This window comes from Myotis brandtii, unplaced genomic scaffold (genome assembly GCF_000412655.1).
Source record: "Myotis brandtii unplaced genomic scaffold, ASM41265v1 scaffold1465, whole genome shotgun sequence".
In the NCBI taxonomy this organism is placed as follows: domain Eukaryota; kingdom Metazoa; phylum Chordata; class Mammalia; order Chiroptera; family Vespertilionidae; genus Myotis; species Myotis brandtii.
Genome location: NW_005355266.1, coordinates 68,048 through 78,814, shown reverse-complemented (window position 1 = coordinate 78,814; position 10,767 = coordinate 68,048). Strand labels below are relative to the sequence as shown.

General features: G+C 42.3%; 1 long non-coding RNA gene across 1 annotated transcript in view; it reads right to left on the bottom strand.

Annotated features, from left to right (window-relative positions):
• The window catches only part of LOC106725232, a 20,368-nt gene extending 10,362 nt beyond the window's left edge, over positions 1 to 10,006 (bottom strand). Inside the window, exons 1-2 of the long non-coding RNA XR_001361104.1 lie at positions 9,905 to 10,006; positions 690 to 835 (exon numbers count right to left, since the gene is read on the bottom strand). This is a non-coding gene — a long non-coding RNA (uncharacterized LOC106725232). The remainder of the gene's footprint in view (positions 1 to 689; positions 836 to 9,904) is intronic.
• Between the last annotated feature and the right edge of the window lie 761 nt (positions 10,007 to 10,767).

Here is a 10,767-nt window from a genome sequence, read left to right as displayed (position 1 = left end):
TGGTCCTAACTGTCAAATGTGCTGAGGTTGAGAAACGCTGGTATAGATTGTGGTATGACTGAATGGGTAGAGGAGTTAAACATGTCTTTAATTTTCTATACTTTATGATATTCTGACATCTTGAAACTCCTGCTGGCTACATAAACTCTGTCCATCCAGGACTTGACCTCTCTTAGAGAGAGCAAAAAGCTTGGCTGCTAAGCATCTAGATCAATCCTGCTCCTATGACCCCAACTACTTCCTTACCTAATTGTCCCACGTGAAGCCATACTTCCTCTGTCCCAAATCATCCCACAGCAAGGGACCAGGCAGCTAGGGACCACATCTATAGACTAAATAAATCCACTGGAATTATTCAGCTAACAGTCCTAACCTGATTACCTGCCCTTCCTTGCCTTTCCCATGGAGACCCCAGGAAAGGCTCTGGCTTAGACTTTCCCTTGGGTTCTGTCTTCTGCAACCTGATGAAAAGCTGGTGCTTCTGCTGTGGCTCTGCATGGCCCATGGTGGCCCCTCTCTGAGCCCTCATTCTTCCTTCTTCTAGGCTGCAGCGACTTTACCACACCACAGCCAGCACTCGCATTCTCAGAACAATGGGTAATGAAATCATCCAGTCTCCCCATCTTCACATCTGGTCTATTTCTGGGGAACCCTACTTTTCAAAAGTAGTAGAGGAAACCCCCACATACTTCCTCAGGGCGCTCCTTCCCTGACGATCCTCCTCCAGCTCCCGGTAGTAAGTCTGTTTGCTAATTTCTTTTTCCCAGAAGCTTTTGAGCTCGTGACAAGTTTCACAGCAAAAGACTTCCCGACGGATGTATTGGTTGTTCATCCCCTAAAATTAAACAAAAACAAAATAACAAATCTCAGCCCCTCAAATAAAGCCACTCTTATGTGGAGTCATGAAAGATGGGTTTGAATCCAGACATTGCCTTGTATACTTTTAGTGACTCTGAACAAATCACCCAGCCACTATGAGCCTGTTTCCATAACTGTAACTGTGGATAATAATTGGAAAATATTGCAAAAAGATTTAAAATGAGCAAAAATTAAAAATGTGTTGAGTAACTGTTCCAGATTATCTGGTTATATAGAGGCTGGGCACTTTCATTGTCCTTGAGCTAGTTCACAACTTTGTAAATTATAAAAAAAATGTGGTAGCACAAGTCATTCTTGAACATAGAAATTCAAATAAATTTTGTCCAGTGGGATGTAAAATGATATCCCTATGGATATGAACCAATTTTCCATAAACTTGTAAATTCATCTCAGTATTCTTATTGCCTACATATGTGTTGTTGTTGTTTTAAATTCTCCTTTGAATACGTTGTAATATCTTTCTAGTTACCTCATTAATTAATTATTAAGCTTGGTACAATACTTGAAATGTTTATTTTACATTTTAGGAGAGTTATGATTTTAACTTTGTTAAAAAAATTATCCTTTAACAGTTGCTTTAAGTTGCATGTGAAATGGATAACGTATGCAAAAAGTAAATAGGCACCCAAAAAATGTTATGCTCTTTCCATCCTTCCTCACAGAATAACCTCTATGGTTTATTGAGCACATAGTCTGAGATGGGCATTTTACACACTCGGGTGCATCTGATCCTCACTACAACTCAGAGATGAGTGATGTCACACTCATTGGTCTGATGAGAAAACTGAGAGAATTTGCCTGTCGTCTCATTACTGAACATGAAGGAATGAGAATTTGAACCTAGGTTTGTCTGTCTTCAAAGTAGATGCTCTCCTCCGTCAATCCTCATCATGAGACATGGCCACTGGGAGCTGAGGAGGACAGATGACTGTTGCCATTACTGCGACTTTGGTCAAAAACCCTTCCTGTGCTCTGAGTCTAAGTTTCCTTTTCCATGAAGTGGAGATTAAATGTGATCATACAGAGGACACTGCCCAACACACTGCCATTCACTCCCCAACGTTCATCTACCCACACAGCAGATGCTTGCTCTTGGGAGCTCAAAGTCTGAGTCCTGTCCCTCCCAGGGAATCACCACCGACATTATCATTGTCTGTAGTTTATGTATGACATTAAATGCTTTGCTGCTTATTGACTCAGCCTATATTTCAGGTTTATCTATCTCTGTTTATGGGCTGACAAGACTAGAAATCCTTTAATCTCATGGACAAGATGCTTCCTTTCGTGTCCATGGTCCAGTGTTGGGCTGTGTCCAGAGAAGCCTTTAGCAAATGCTCTTGGTGGTGAGTTTCACGCTTACACCATTTAGTCTGTACATTTGGGAGTCACTGGGAGATGCCCGGCATGTCTAAGAAGTGGTTATGTTACTACAGTTGACAGTTGCCACTCTGCTAAAGACTGGACTCAATCCTCCATGTTATTGCTCAGCCTAACTGCTTGTTTAGCTGGAAACTGCTGGAAACCTGAACATCAGCATCTAAGATCATGCCGACTTGTAAGAACTGCTACAAGGGGAAATGCATCTGTTTTAGATGGCTTGTAATATCCTCTCCCTCTCACCACCCCCTTTTTTTCTTGCTTTTCATTTGTTGCTCCATATACTGTGCTCATTGTGAGAAGCATGTTAGTAGCTGGGATCATCTGCTTTGTACTGTAAAGAAACAAAATTGATAGCAATTTTAGAAAAACCTCAAAATAAAGCAGGGAGCAGGGAATGAACGGTGTCCAGTGTTCCCTAGGGGTACTGACTGCTGCTCTCTGCACCTGCAGAGGGGCTCTGAGGAGAGCAACAAGGATGACTCCCCAAGTCGTCCCCTCAGTGGGACCAGGGAGAAGGGGAAGCGCTGTGATCTCCTTGAGACAGATCGTGGTGCTTTTCTAGTCACAGAAATAAGTTCTAAGGAACGTGCAGGCATGCACACCTATCAGGTACCTGAACCTCCTGAATCTCCTAAAGGTCTTTCAGATAAAACTCATATTTTTTTCCTGAGGAATTTTTCAAAATGAGGTGTCTCCATTCTGTTCTTAAGCAACTTTTTATAAACCCACATTTATGTTTTTGCAGTCATTCATCCAAATTTCAATTTGCTACTTTCATCCCATGGTGTATGCAGATGGGAGGGAAATAGACTTCCCAGGTGACCTCTCCTGAGATTCTCTACGAATATAGGGTATTTTTTATTGACACCCGGATAGCTGTGTTTTCCTTCACCTTCAATGGCACAAAACTCAGCAGCAGCAAGTTTAAGTAACTATAATGGCCAGGAGTTCACAGGAATGAGTCATTCTGGTTTTCTTCATAATAAACACTTAGGAAAAGTAGCTGCTTCCCCCTTTAAGAATATCTATCAGGGTCATTCAGTTTACCTTTTTGTGTCCCCGATTTTGATATAAAAATGGGTACAGATAAATATTTCTCTTTTCTAAGATGGACAATAGGGTAAAAGGCATTGGTATTGGCAATGATACCCAGTCCCTGGGTGACAACAAGGAGTGACATGCTTTAGGGATGAAGCAAGGCTGCCTCACTAGTGGCCAGATAAACCCTGTGACAGGCCCTCACCTACTGGTGGGTGGACTGCGGGTCTGTGATCTCTGGCTTATTGTTATGCTCTTCATTGAGCACATGTTGGATGCCTTCAGTCCTCAAAGTGCTTTCCAGTCCTCATTCATTTCTCACAAGCCCATGCTTGTCCACAGTTGCAGAGGAGGTGCAAAAAGGCAGGCCGCTGCCTAAGGTCACCCCATTGAAGGGTTGGAGTTGGGACTCAAATCCTGCCCAACTCCCAAACCTGTGCTCACCACCAGCACACGACTTGGCAATCAGCTACAGAGATGGCACTCGTGGAAAGAGCTGGGTGGCTCTAGAAGCATACCTCCTGCTTTAGTTGTTCTGAGCCATGTGAAGATCATTAATCCCTTATCAAGGCTGAACTAGATGAACTTTTTTCAAGATTAGTGCGTGCTATTACAGTAACAAAGATAGCTGTGTTTTCTTCATAATAAACACTTAGGAATAGTAGCTGCTTCCTCCCTTTAAGAATATCTATCAGGGTCATTGAGTTTACCTTTTTGTGTCCCCAATTTTGATATAAACATGGGTACAGATAAATATTTCTCTTTTTTAAGATAGACTTCCTTTTCTCTCTTCAATACCTTTGTCACAGGAACACACCACAGAAGTTTTATGTGTTTCATGATAAGGACGTACACACAGACACACACAGACACAATGCTCATGGACAGGGACTCTTCCTACACTCGCACTTTGTGAAATGTAGCCTTGCCCTCCTCACAAACGCCCCTTCCATCACCCGGCAATTCTGCCTCTACAGATGCAGAGGATGAGGCTGCCACTTCATTTCCTCTCAGGCTGACCTTGTCCTTGGGATGAAAACACCTGAAGGGCTGATGCTCCTAGGTCCAGGAGCAAGGTGAGGACAGCCTTTGGTGGGACTTGCTAGGTGTCTCCTCCCATCCCCCCCCTTTGGGCCCCACTGGACAGAGATTAAAATGAGATTCCCTTCTTCCCTTCTCTCCCTCACAGATGGAAGTGGGAGCGTGTGTGAGAGAGCTTCTCCCCAGGTCAGCACCTTTGTAGAAAGCATTTTGTTTTTAACCTCTCCTCACAGTCCAGTCAAGCTCTGTGAATTTAAGTCGTGAGTCCCTGTCCACAGTTTCCTTCCCAATTAATATCCTTCAAAGCCTTTCAGACGTTGCCGACAATTTGACATTTGGGTCTTAAGAAAAGGCCCAAGTGAAATAAAAGTCTACCTGGGGCAGTAAGACTGACCTTGAGAAACATATATCCTTTCTACAGCTTAACTTTCTCATATTGAAAAAAAATGGCCTTTTCTGTGAATTAAATGTAGATTAGCAGCCAAAGTGCATAACATAGAATAGAATCTGGACCATGATAAATGCTCATCATCATCATCATAATCATCCATACTCATAGCAAACTGCACTTAATTCTCAACATATTGTGTTAGTGTCTATTATTCCCATATTTCTGGGTGAGGAAGTGAATATGGGAAGTTAGTGATCATCCCTCAGTCTCAGAGCCAGGAGTCTAGCCCAAACCTGCCAACCTCACAGACCTGGGTCTGCTCACTCACTGGGTCATGACATGAAACCTAAGTAACAGTGAGCAACACACCCCCCTCTGCAGTTGCCAATGAGACACTGAGAATTATCTCCATGATAACAGTAGCTCTGGGAAGTCAGTCTTGTCATTCCCCCCGTTACCAGACAAGAAGCAGGTTGAGAAGGTTTAAGTGTTTGTCAGTATCACAGAACCAGTAAATGCTGGTGCTGAGCTCTGAACCTATGCTGTCTGGTTCCAAATTCCTGTCATCACCTCCCACAGTTTGAACCACCTTCCTCACTCATTTGAGGGAACATGTACCTGCCCCAGAAAAAGAGACTGTTAGTGTCTGTCATCAAAAGGGATCATCACCACAAAAGCCCTGCCAGGGCATTGCTTAGACCCACCCAGTCTAACTGGTGCTCTCAGTCCTGTGAGCTTGGTCTGGGGTCTTGGTCACTAGATCAGACAGCACCCTTGTAGAGGACAGGAGCTCTGGGCACCCAGCTGGGAATGAGGACCAGTAAGATCATAAATATCAATCTAGTTAGTTGATTGGCTCAAAAATTAAATTTCAAACTGCTGTGTACATCAATATTGAGTCCACGTACAAACTGGTATATGGACCATAACAGGATTGTATGTACATTAAGCTTCCTAATGTTGACAACTGTGCTCTGATTATGGAAGAGAATGACTGTGTTCTTAGGACGTTCACAATAAAGTATTTTGAAGGCTCATGGTGAGTCAACTTATTTTCAAATAGTCAAACTATGTAGAAAGATAAAGCAAATCTTAAAGCAAAGTGGGTGGTGGTAGGTGTACTTGGGTTAACAGGATGTGATAATTCCTTATTCTTTAATGTTTCACAGCCTTAAAATTTTCTTCAAATAAAAATGAAATAAACACAAATTACTTTTCTCTCCTTTCAAGAGAAAAATGGTTATTTGGCTTGCTTCTCTCAAATTTACCCCCCCCCCACCCCAACCTCTTGTGAAATACACAAACTCCTGTAGATAAACCCTGGACAATTTGACCTTTTGACATTCTTTGTAGTGAGCATTTTTAATGCCAAAAGTAAGCAACTGCTTATGACACAGGTGGGGGCATTGCAAAAAGACAGAGGAACCACCTTGAAAGAGCTCCTGAGCTCCCAATTGCCAAAACTGGAAACAATTTGAGCAGGAAAATAAGTAACATGATATTAGTTACAACCTAAAGAATTAATCCAAACTAATATAAATTATTGAAATAAATAAATGAGGGAGCAACTCTTCTTTTCAGAACTATTCTGATGAATAAATGTGGAAGAAATGAAGGGATATAAAATCACCATGAGAATATCACAGTAATAATTGCTACAGACAGGATCCATTAATGGATAATAAAATTAGTGGATGAAGCTTTAAGGAAAAGTAGGGTATTTGCCTATATAGCCTCAAAATATCCCTCCAAAAAATTGCTAATTATTGTGGTGGTTTTCAAGATGACCACAAATTCCTTGATTGCTCACCCTCCACTTCCCCCCAGGTGGAGCTGAACTCCTCCTTGCATCTGATGTGACTTGGTGACTAATGGGAAAATGGTAACTGCAGTGGAGAAACAAACAGCACCTCAACCATGTGATCAAGGTTCACATCACTGGGAATAAGCAATGTTGATATCACATGGCCCCTGCCACCATGTGACAGATGGAGACATTGCCTCTGTGGTATCTTCTAACTCCACAAACTTCAGTGTTTTCATGAGAAAACTGCAAACAAACTCAAATTCAAGCAATTACACAAAATACCTGACTACCACCCGTTAAACATGTCAAGGTCACTTGCCATGCTAGGCATGTAAGTCAGAGAAAGACTGAAAAAATTGTCACAGATTGAAAGACATTAAAGAGACATAAACCCTAATCAGTGTTTTTTCTTTCTAAACAGAACATGGGCTGTGTATTTCTTTTAAAAGTGCGGGCACAAGCTAGAGACTGCTCAAATATAATTGAGTTTCCAGAAATATTTTTTTCTTTTAGGTCATTGAATATCTGGATGGAAGGCTCCTTAATCATCTCTATTTCCCTGTTGAGTGAGAACTAGATTATGGTGGTGGTTGTCCCACATCCCTATCGCCTAGGGCAGCGGTTGGCAAACTCCTTAGTCAACAGAGCCAAATATCAACAGTACAACGATTGAAATTTCTTTAGAGAGCCAATTTTTTAAAACTGAAACTATATAGGTAGCACATTGTTATTAACTTAAGTAGGGTACTCCTAAGGCTTAGGAAGAGCCACACTCAAGGGGCCAAAGAGACGAATTTGGCTCGCGAGCCACAGTTTGCTGACCATGGGCCTAGGGTGTGCTTTCTAAACAAGCTGAATGACTCTGGTCAATAGAGCGTAATTCCTTAGAAACCCACGTGGTGTGAGGCGCAGCATGGTGCCCAGGGGAGCGACACAGCTGCACACGTGCTGCTGGTGCTGAGGGAATCAGACACTGGAGAGCCACAGAAATGAGACAGAATTGCCCTCTCTGTCCCCCCTGCCCGAGGACAGCAGGAGCTCTTTGGTTCTCGTATGTGGAGATACACACATATGAAAATTACTGCACCCCCTAAGTCACCCAATGGCTCTCTTCAGAAAATCCCCACAGTAATTTGGTCCACGGGTTTCAAAGTTTTACACCATTAGCAATGAAGCTCCTTTAAGGCTACATCGGGAAAGATGTGAATGAGGTCCTTGGACACAGCAAAACACTTCAGTGCGTGATGGAGGATAGAAACCTAGTAGTAGCAGTCCTTTACCTCCTTTCTTGTTGCAGCCACTACACTCCCCAAAGACACCCACTGCTAAGGGTGTCTCATTGATCTTTCCCTGGTAATGAAAGCATGTGTGTGTATACAGAGTGGGGTGAAATAGGTTTACAGTTGTTCGTACCGAAAACAATCCAATTAATAAATAATAATACAAGAATAAACTCTGCTTTGCGTGTGCACAACTCTAAACACACTTTGGCCCCACCCTGTGAGTATATGACATTTTCTTTTCTGCAAGCAGGACTGTGCTATATGTACTGTTCTGCATTCTGATGTTTTCACTTAACAAAGTATCTTCTTCCAGCCCACATGGGTTTCATAGCCTCCATGGTGTATGGCTATGCTGTAATTTATTCAACCAGTCTTACACTGATGGACATTTACATTCATTCCTGTTTGGGTCTACTACACAAAAAACCATGAGTGAATCATTCATTTTGTTCACATATATAAGCATATCTATAGCACAGAATCCTAGAAGTATAATTGCAGGTCAAAGGCCATGTATCTTTAAATATTGGGTGTATAATTGCGTATCGACCTCTGCAATTCCATGAGTGTTGGGACCCTCTGCTATGAGGAACTCCTCATCTCTGCTAGGACAGCAAAGACCAGGCGGTCAGTACATGTGGCTCTTGGTGACAAGGCACAAGCACAGCTTGTGGTCTTGGACTCAGGAGACCACACCTGAATGGCCACCCCAGACAGACCTGGAAGGAGCTGGCACTCAAACATCTGTTGAATTAATGAACAAACAAGCCATGCAGTGCTGAGATGGAGACAGAATGTGTTTCATTTCAGTTACACTGCAAACATACAAACTCAGTATTTAAACAAATAAACATTAACTTCCGTTTCATTGCATTCTTATGCTGATAGGAAAAACACACACTTCCAGGGAAGTAAACAAATGGTTCCAGTTCTAACAGTCAACAGATATCTACATGGTCAATTCCAATTTCTCTATATTTTAAAAATAATATTTGTCTTATAGTTCTTTCAACCGTATTATTATTAATGCATAGTTACTACTTAATACATGTTTAATTGCCTTTTATTTCATGCATTTCACTGACTGTTAGGAAAGCTTATTTTGTAGAATTTGGCAGATTCTTCCCTTCACTGTCCTCATCTGTGAATTGAGGGGTTTGGTTTAGAGGTCCATCGAGGCCCCCTGGCTCTAACAGTCAGGTAGATCCATCAGCATCAAGTTCAACATGAGAGGGGCTTTGGACTTTAGTTATTTCACTTCCAAATGAGAATATCTGGTTGCCCTACCCATATGTGAAGGGCAATATCAGTAATTAGACAGGCTTTTAGGAAAAGGGGACTGCTCTTTGATAAACAGTTCTATTTCTCTTTATTCCCCAAAGCAAAGACATTTTTACTAGCTTTTATATCTATTGAGAGAATTAGTTTTATTTGCAGTAACTCATTACTAATTTGGAAAAGTCATAATTCCAATGGCAACCCTTAAATTTACTTTACTAATTCAGTAACATTTAAAGAAATCTCTTCTAATGAAAATTAACCAAATAACATTTGTTGAACCTTGACTTTGTGTAAGCTCATGCACTTATGTCTAATAAGGGGTAGATAATGGTTAAATGTATAAACTAAAGCAGTTTAAATTGCCAAGTTCCAGGTTACTCAGTGAAGTAAAATCCCCAGTGAACGTTTAAACCTCCTGACCACCAGCTTTCTGAGGAGCCTCCATAATTCTGGCACCTCTAGTGAATGTTTCCTTGGGACTCAGTTATTAATCAATCAAGATGAGATACAGTCTGTGTTTTATTTCATCTTAAGAGAGCCTTGTCCAGTGAGATCAACACTAACTTCTATTTAGTTACACTCTGCAACTTGACATTCATGCATTACTGACACCTAGAAATCAGAGGGGAAGCTCTCTGGGCCTGTGGAAGTCACTTCCCAGACTGGTGCAGGGTGGGCTGCTCAAAAGGAGGAGAAATGAGTCCAAGTGGGAAACAAAGGCACAGGAATAAGAAGCGTGTCTTAGCTTTCAGCCCCCGATGTGAGCTGTTCCCACTGCTGACAACACAAACTCCACAGACTGACCTTAACGATGAATTGGCAGGTGAACTAATATCCTGCTCTGTGCAAAGGAGGGCCGGTCTCCCAGCCCCAGTCCTCACTCCTCAGCTCTGACTTGTGAGGCCACTGGCGCCGCCCTGAAATCTCACTGTGGCAGCCCTTTATATGTGGAGGGGAGGACTCACAGGGATCCCTCGACCTCTCAAGGTCATTTGAACCAAATTAGTAGCAGAATCAGACAATACCTTTCCAGGGACATTGCAGCCTTCCCTGGTGGTGAGAGATGCTCTAAGCATCCTTTGCTGCCCCGCCTGGCCCAGGGCAGGCCAGCTTCTGATTGGCAGGTCCCATGAGTGCTATGACTTGGCCTGAAGCAAGAGAGATTTAGAACATGCCCTGGATTATCCATGTGTCCTGTTCGTCTGACACTTGTGAAAAGCCACGGTCTGCCCTTGGTGGACTGGAATGGTGGGACAAGTCACTCTTGGGTGCAACATTACAGGGAGACTTAGAAAGGCATCGTGTTCTTTGGAGCCATTAATCCCTGAAGGGATCTGGTGATGACATATCACGGTTTGTTGAGATCTTTCCCAGCTGGAGCAGTTGACCTTTGTTGAGTGGTTTTCAATAAAATGTATCCAAGTGAGATCAACTTCTCATTTTAGAATGGCCCTTACCCTATTACAGAGGAGGACATGTCCTTCTTAGAAAAAACAGTTAGAATACTCACTCCTCTGATAACAAAAACAGCTCTGCTTTCATCAGATACTTCTCCTATATTGCTAGTGGCATACCCATCACTTGGCTTAGCAGGTTATAAGTTTATAACTAATGTTACACATGACAGCTCATCTAATCTTAATGTTCAGATTTTATCTTGTGGAAGT